Consider the following 9,475-nt stretch of genomic DNA (forward strand, 5'->3'; position numbering starts at 1 on the left):
AAAGAGACCAATTCACTAGCATTGCTCATGCTGTTTATAGGGTGTAGCTGCGCACGAGCACCTCGTGTGGTTGTGTGACTTGGAGAGTGCTGTCTGTATTAGCCATGGTGTTGTATTGCAGACATCTGTGGCTATACCCAGATAGAAGGCTGCTCCTTTCTCTGCTGGCTGCAGACTACGAGTCTGTGTCTCCAAAAGCTCCTCAATCTCTCCCCTGATCAATATTTTACAACACACCCCTCAGAGAGAGACAATGGTGGAACATTAAGGGGCATGAAACAACAGGAAGCACACAAAGTTTTTTAGAAAAGAGAACAAGACTTTCTGTTTGTTACTGCTTATTTCCTTCACCTGGCAATAATAATTTATGATATTCAACTTTGACATCAACATGCAGTTGAGAGACAGCTGATAAAAAGACACCAGAAGGTGTTCATCCTTAATTGGTGTTTCTGCCCTGACACCCAGTGCCTGCTTTAAAAAACAATATGAACCAGGCAAACCAACAAGGCTTCCCTCAGGAGAGAGAGAGAGAGACACACACACACACACACACACACACACAGACGGACGTAAACACAAATAACTAAACTATGCAATTGAGCAGAATCAGTTCACACTTTAACCAGCAGTCAGTGACCACCCTTCAATGTCCTTAATTACTGGGATTATTAACTGTCACATTCATTAATTGTCAATAACGTAGCCAATAGTATGGGTTGGAATACTAGATAGTTCTCTCTATGCACTATCCGCTTAAAGTATTATTCTGAGCAGATGGAAACACCAGTGGGCTTAAAACTATCTCTGGAAATCAAATCAAATCACACAAACCTCCTAACCCTTTTATCAAGTACATCTCGCTCATTATTTATTTTTATTATTATTATTATTATTATTATTATTATTATTATTATTATTATTATTATTATTATTATTATTATTATTGGAAGAATCTCCCCTATCCCTTGATTGATAACATTTGAAAACTAGCCTGGCTAACTCTGGCATAATATGTGATGTGCATTGTCTCTTGAAATAAAAAAAAAACAACAATAATGTACTTTGAGAGGCAGGTTTTAGTTAGACCAACTGTACAAACATAAAGACTTAATGAGAAAATAATTTGCATTGTTCATCACCAAAGCTTAAAGTGATTCAAAATATGCTTTCAGATATTTTTCTTCTGACCAAGCCTAATCCGTCACAGAGTTGGCTCATTAACTTCAATGTAGATTTTAAGAAAAAAAACAAACAAAAAAAAAAAGAAAATCACGAGCGAGGGTGTATATCTTCTCATGGGTTTAGCAAAGGCTTACAACAACAAATTCCCTTACTGGTTTGTTAAAGAGTTCCTGCTGGATTTAAAGAAAGAAAAAGTATTTCATAACTGCAACTGCTGGCTGTCTCATGTCATTTAATGCTTGTTGCTATTTTCTTAAACTTTCTGAATACTGCTCACCCTGCTGTGCCAAGTGCTTTGGCAGAGAAAACATTGATTTTCTCTCCGATTTTTTACTGTATAATATTTTCTAACCTTCATATTAATGTTTTCAAACTGTGTTGCTGTCATAATTGGTGTTAAAGAAAAAAAAACTTTGAGAGGACTGTTTTCATTCAAATGGATCTAAAACCATAAAATAAGTTTCTTTTCTGCATTGTGTGAAAAAGAAAAGGTCCATTTCAGAGAAAACATTTTTAAAACTGTCCATTTTCTTTCAGTTGTGTTTAAGGCTCGTAGTAATTTCATTTCAAAAGAATGTTTGTTTTAAAAAATGAAAGTTCGGAAAGTTTTTTTTTTTTTTTTATGGTAATGAAAAAAAAAAAGTTTACAAACTTTCTCTTCCTGCACCTTGGCTACCAACCTCTCAGCTGTGGAGAAGTTTTCTTTAACAGCGTCTGCAAAGATGTAACTTGAATTATTTAAATCTTCTATGTTAATTCATATAAGGATCCAGCCAAATCTTATATGAATGAATACTAATTTGTGTAAGATATTGCTGAGTGTCTGATTGTAAAATAAATGCATGGGGATGGCGCATGTTGTGATTGGCGCATGTTGTTGTGGTTCCAGCAGAACCTGGTTAAGTCCTTTGAATTTCTGGGTTTCATTTTGAGTGATAGTGGCGATTATTTCATCTTCTGTTTTAGTAGCTTTAGCAAGGAAGGCCTCTGATTTCTGGTGTCATTAGTTGATTCTCAAAAGTTCAGTTTCAGTAGAGTTTAGCCGATTGAACTCTGTTTGTAACGCTGAGTTAAATTTGTAGGCAATCACACATTAGCTTGGCATTTTGAAAAGTTTGATGTTTGATTCAGAGTTTGCTGATGACAGATTATTTGATTGAATTCTATACGTTTTACAAATTACTTATCAGACCCGCGACTTTTAGCTAATTTCAACCTATTTTTTGCTGTGTGGTATTAGCATTATTGTATGACTGTTCATTTGAATTAAGGCAAAACCTATTGGCACATCAGCTTCACCAAAATTGTTTTTTCTTTTTTTGTTTTTTACCAGCAGCCACTAGAAACCAGCGTCCAAGGAAAGAATTCAGATGCACACCTTGACAGGACCAGTTGACTAATCAGAAATACTAATGTTCTGGCAGCATTGATTTTGTCACAATTTGGTTTTGTTTCAGACAAGGTCATTGAAAAATTAGAGTAGAAGTATTGGTTATTTGTTGAGTTTCAAACTTTCAGGTTTTCTGGCTATGAATTATTAAGATGTGTCTTAAAATAATAATTTGTAATCATAATGAACACCCTCTTAAAACATTGTGACACTCGCTGTCTTCTGAGCGTATATGTGAATAATATATGACCTCATGTCAAATGTTAACAACGTGTACCTGCAGTGGTACAAGCTAGGGTCCCACTTTTACTTTTTTATTAAGGTCAACTGTTGGCATTTTTACTCTTGCTAGGAAGGATCATCTCGTGACACAACAGCCAACGCAAAGCATCTTAATTATTTATGCAGATTGAGGATTAACTTAGAAACCAAAGTTCTTGTACAGAAGAAATCATAAATGTTGATGCATGTATAGATGGATGAGTGAATGATTGCACATTGCCTTTGTATTGTATATGATTCGATTTGCCATCATAGCCACAATAGTCTGAAAAGAGAAGTTACAGAGAAGATACAATAAACTATTTGACATCTAAATTCCTGCTTCCAATGCGCCTGCCGTTGGAACAGAAGATAAGGGCATGTTTTAATGCTATGCGTGGTTTTTGTAAAAACTGCTAAGGATTTTAAACCAAATTCTGTGGCCAACAACAGCAGTTAAATGGTAAAGGCTTCTGTCTCTGGAGCCACATATGCTGCCTGCGCTGGCTGAACATCAAGTCAAGCTACAACTGAACTCTCTCTATGCTTTCCAGCATCTCGAATTAATGATATGCTGAAATCTTACCCTTCGAGTGAAGCCAATTTTCTCCTAAATATATCTGCTAGGCATAACAAAAGTCCACTAATTCATTTTTTAACATTAATAGAGGTCTACTGTATTTTACATAAATATGTGCTCTTACCCGACATGTTTCTTCTCCATCTGCTTTTACTAATAGCCTCATGAACTACTGACATGACCAGGGTTTTATGAAAAAGTGTAAGGTATGCTAATGCTTTTCCAAGGTGCTGTAACGAAAAAAAAAAAAAAAAGTAAATACAAATACAATTAGAGTGTTAAATACAAAAGGTAGTTAGTAAGTCTGAGTTTCAACTATGGCGGCCTCTTTTCGCTCTTAACAAAAATGTATGGAGAAATGGGTTAGAGAACTACTTAAATAACTAACTGGATAATAGCTGTGGGTGTTATTACAAACACCCACAGACTAGAGAATATGTATCAAAATTTCTGTAAAGTATGTCAACATTATATTGGTTTTACTAATGAAAAGGAATTTGGTTTGGCAAAGTGTCCTTTAGTAACTCCAATATCCCTGGTGACCAATTAGTACACTTTTAAACTTTTTAAATATTTTTGAATAAAAAATAAGGAGAGAGAGGAGGAAAGAAGGAGGATGAACTTCTCTCTCTAGAGAGAGGTATGCTTTTAAAAGCTTACAGTTTTGATAAATAATGACAAGAAAAACACTTTGTGGTTGAGAAAACAAGGAAATGAGCTAACAAATGTACATCGGCGCAGTGAGGTGTTATATTTTCAAATGTTATACATTTTGACATCTACAATTCAAATTCAAAAATATTGTACTTATCCCAAAGGGAAGTTAACTGCTGTCGTAACTCATATTAATTCAAAATTCTTCAAAAAGTTATTGTAGATGGTGGAAAGACCATCTGTATCCAGCTCTATTACAATGAATTTAACTAAAGACGTTGTTTTCTAAGACAGTCTCATGAAGAGGATGGCCAGGAATGATAAATTGTTGGTTTTACAACAAAAAAAAGAAAACAGGTTTGAGATTAAAAGAATCCTAAAGTCAAAACACTTGGTTCAAGCAATGAGACCAACACAATATTACTGGTCAAGTGAAACACCTATAACTAAAGAGTTTTACTTCCACAAGCAGGGTCTTTATAGTGAGTATAAATAGATATTTCTAAAGAGAAATATCTTTAGAAGAATTAAATATGAGAACTAGTAATTAAAGTGTGTCAGATCAGATGTGTGTGTGTCCTATACTGAATATCAAACTTGGCACTTGAGCATATACTCTGCTTCAATCCCAAACCCTGAGAGAAATCCCAACACTTCAATACTTTATGCAACCTAAAAACATGGTTACCAGCCTTTACTTCAGTTTCATCTGAAGAGGTCACTGTGGATCATGGGAAACTGTCAACCGCGGGCAACATTTAGAAATAAAAATAAAATCATCATTAATTTCTTTTCATTTTGCTTTCTGTGTGCGTGTGTATGTGAAGGTTATGTGTTTGCGTGCACTTTCATATCCCCCCAACCCCCACCCAAACCAGCATAACCTACAACATGGAGGACAAGGGTGATTAAACTTGCGTAAAAAGTGATGATGTTGCCCAAAATTCAGGAACAGGGGGAAAACATAGCCTTCCCCCTAAGCCAATGTTTGACAAGCTAACATGCATGCTTCGATCTCTGGGGTGACAGAGTGCATTAGTGTGTGTATAATGTGGGGCTGTGCAGCAGATCTATGCACCTCTACGCCTGCCTCCCTTGAATATGGAATGACTGGTTAATATTTCACATCTTTCTTCTGACATTCCCCCTCATCTCATAAATCTCTGTTTATGGATCATTTGGTTGCTGCCTACTTTATGTTTGTGTGGCAACGTGTGTGTGCGTGTGCATGTGAGTGAGTGTAAAGCAAAAGGCATTTTGTTTGAGAGGAGGTTGTGTGTCTGCATTATGGTATTGTAAACAAAACTGTCTTACAAGAATGGAACATTAATCATGCAGAAACTTTATTATTTTATTCATATCTCTTTCTTCCACTCACAATATGTCTTTTAAGCTCCATTAATCTGTCATCCGAGTTTTGAAAACTTGCTAAAATTCATCCGGTTAAAAACAACACAATGATATAACCTCGTATCCCCAAGCAATACCCTCTGAGTGAGCCGCACAGCCCTCTTCCGCATGTGTGTGTACATATGAGTGTGTGCATGTTCATATCCATGCGGATCACGAGGCCACTCTGTTTAGTGAGCTGTCAGACATTTGGCCAGGGTCAGATCCCAAGAGGCTTGATGGAGGAGGTGGGGGTACGGAGGGTAGCATGGTGGAAGGAGAGAGGGGAAAGAGGTCTGAGGATGGACACTGGTGAACTGTAGAGACAGATATTGTGAGAGGACTTACAATGGCCTTCAGCGGCATTGAAAACAGAACGGGAGGGAGAAAGAGCAAAAGCAAGGCCCGAAAGAAGTTCAAACACTAGAAGCAGAGAGCTACTGAATGCCAAAGAGAAGAAGTTCCCTCCTAACAGTAGAGAGCTTTCCGGGTGCACAGACGCATTTCTAAAATCCAAATTGTGTTATTTGTAAGTAGTAGCTCCATGCCACATAGGCTTGTTTAAAAAAAATGTAACAATAAACTGCAAGTTTCTGATGGCAAATAATTCTGATTAAAGTTTAATAGGAGGACATTTTCAACTAAAACAAATAAAATAAAACTATAATATTGTGCATTCAAATGCATCGGTTTGAGTTTCAAAGTATTCCCTAATAAACCATAACGATAGTGCTTAGCTGTGGCAGGACAGACTATGATATTGATGCCCTCACAACCAGGTCACTGGTCCTAAACTGCCTTCTTTTAGGTTTCTTTTTCCAAGCTCATTTGTGGGGCCTTTTCCAAGATCTTTGTTGCTATTCATAGATCTACACAAGAGTCCCCTGAGACATACAGTTCACTCAGCAGCTTTTCATTATTTTTACTTTGGCAGTAGCAGGTTGGCTCTTTTTTTCTTTTCTTTTAGAACTCTCTTAATTCTTTTGCACAGATATTTAAAACGTTTTCAGGAATATTTCTTAGAGATTTTGATCCACATTGATTAATAGATTTGTCAGCTACACATACACAACGCACTAAGATACATAAGATCCAGTGATTACTATGGAATTGTAGAACTTGTGGTTAATTGACCATAGTCGTGTTATATTTAATCAAATTTTGATTATTTCTTGCATCAGACTGAGCACGTCTTCAAATCTTTCATATGTGTGAAAAAAAACAACGTATTTCCCTTTAAGTATTTCCTGTTTTCAAATCCGTACAGCTTACCTAACAAATTAATCCTGCTGAAGTATGAGGGGAAAATCTAGTGATGACATCTAAATAAAGAAAACATATATTAGTAAGATAAGATATGAAAAGACACATTTTTAGTGTTTTAGCTTTGCATTTTATGTCCCAGACACAGAATCTGATCTTGAAAAATGGATATTGAAAGAGAGCACATAAATATTGTCTCCTGTCAGTGAGATTAGAAAAGCAATATCCCATCACTGGTTCACATCCACAGCTGCTGAAGACTGAGGGCAGAGATAGCAGTTGTATAAAAAAAGAAAATGACAAGTCTACAGGTGGGAAACGGGTAAAAAGTGGCAATTTTAACCCCAAAAACCATGTGTGTGGAATGCAGATTATGAGCTAAATCTCTGCTCAGGTAGTCTGCGATTACTTGCCTGGTACTTTTAACATTAAAATGGGACGACTGGAACATCATTCATTCATTCATTCATTCATTCATTCATTCATTCATTCATTCATTCTCTTCTACAACATATTGTGCTGATTCACTGTCGAGCTGTTGCATATGTGTGTGAAATTCAGACATGCATATTGAAAACTACAGAATCCTGATGAATTTCCACCTCCGGCGAATAACACAGCAGCCATTCAAAACTTCTCCAGGGATACGCGGGTAAGTAAGCTAAACAAATGGAAATTCATATTGCATGAGGGTGTCGGGCATAAGTGAAAGGGTGCAGGTTGTTATTGTTGCGCAATTGTTTACAATTTGACATTTCCATTTAATTTCATGTTGAACTGTAGCGATATGACAATGAGAGCCGCAGATTGCTCTTGTGGGGGTAAACAATTTGGGAAGAGCTGCTGTCAGTGGGAGTCCCACATGCTTCTGCTCTAAAATCAGAGTATTCTGGAGCATCTTTTGGGACCCAAAAAAGGAAGAAAAAAACAAAATTCTCTCTCTAAGTTTGAGAAAGAATTTTGCTGTTACCCTAAAAGGCATTCACACCGATATTGCAATCGAATTAAAAGTGAGTGATGGGTTCTCCATTAAATCTGTTCATATATCTGTTTCAAAGGGAAGGTCAGGATGCAGCTATCATCCGAATCACCCACCGTGTCACTGTTTCTTTTTGCCGTCTCTATGACACATGCCTTGCTGGGCTATTCGAGGCGCATTGATTAGACTCAAAGGGAAACACAAAACTCATGTTTTTACATCCCCCATTACTAACCCTCTCCTCGAACTTCCTAGCAGCTGAAGAGTAAACACGAAGCGGTTTTAAAATGATTTCTTCCCAGCAGGGAGGCTACAGTGTCACAACCTCTCGCTGCTCTGCCACCAGCTTTCAAAGGCAACACATTTGATAACCTGGTTTGACCACATTTACCAACTTCCACTGACAAAAGAAAAACCCGCCACCTAATAATACGCAGAAAGTTGTCTCGTGTGAATTTAACGCATTAAGGAAGAGGCACCTCAGAAAAGGGTCCCAGATAAAATCACTTTTTTTTTTTTCCATTACACCCAATGGTCACTGTGTGTGTGTTTTTTTTAATGCAGTCCAAAAGTCAGAAATTGTTGCTTTGGCTGTGGAGCTGTGTGTTAGCCTCTGACTAGCTGATTCTTGTTTTATTAACTGTCCAGCATCTATTTGTGACAGAAAAAAGTCATTAAACATTGACTCATGAAACACGACTCATTGTAGTGGATGCAATGAGTTGTGTAATGAAAAGGACAATATATTGTTTTTTTTCCCCCATCAAATATTTACATTGCGGTTTAAATTTGTATTCACCAATCCTGAGGACTGTTTCACAAAATTATTCAGAAATCCAGGATAAGAGATATAGCCAAACCTGCCATATCACCATCAATTACAATATAATATGACATAAAGTTCATAAATGTCAGTTTTACATAATATTTATTTGTAGAAAATGAGAAGAAAAATGCAATGCTTTCAGACCTTCAATATTGCAAAGAAAACAAGTTCATGTTCATCTGGAAACAATAACACTAATGTTTTAACTCAGGAAGAGTTCAGAAATCAATACTTGGTGGAATAACCAGGAGGTTTTCAGTGGGGTTCGGTGCGGTGGTCTCTTCAATTTTTCCAGGGCTGTATAGTTTCCTATTACAAACTGGTTCTATTTGTTGTAAGCTAAGTCTTAGTTTATTTTTGCTTTGTGTGTTTTCCAATATTTTATACTCAAACCGAGTAATCATAAAATGATCCTTTCATACTTCTGTTTCCAGAATTTGGTCTGTTCCTGGCTGTCCCATTGGGTAGACTCATATTCTCCAGTGTTAGTAATTTGGATTCATTTGCAGTTGTGTTAGGTGAGGTTCTGTTACAGCGTGTTTTTATAATTCCAATTTTAACTGAGAACAGGGTGTGAAAATCCCATTCATTTTACGTATTTTGACTTCTGATGCTTCATTATCTGATTATGGCTTCCCCTTGATCTGACTGGCTCTCTTCCTTCCTTTCATCATTTCTCCCTCCATCCCTTAATCATTCCATCTCCTGAATTTGTCTATATAAAAAAAACGAGCTGTCATTCGCATGCTGTTTTTCATCCTGTTTTTCTCTTCAAACACCTCCCTGATTTGTTATGCACAGAGGAGATTGCCTTTTATCCAATTCACTAAGTACTTGTTAGTTAGAAACTTTCCTTTTTTCTCTGTTTTGCTCATGCAAACACACTCTTTGTGACAGAAAACATGCATAAGCTCTGACAGGTGCTGATGAAGATTTTTTTAAATATAT

This window comes from Poecilia reticulata, linkage group LG1 (genome assembly GCF_000633615.1).
Source record: "Poecilia reticulata strain Guanapo linkage group LG1, Guppy_female_1.0+MT, whole genome shotgun sequence".
Lineage (NCBI taxonomy): Eukaryota > Metazoa > Chordata > Actinopteri > Cyprinodontiformes > Poeciliidae > Poecilia > Poecilia reticulata.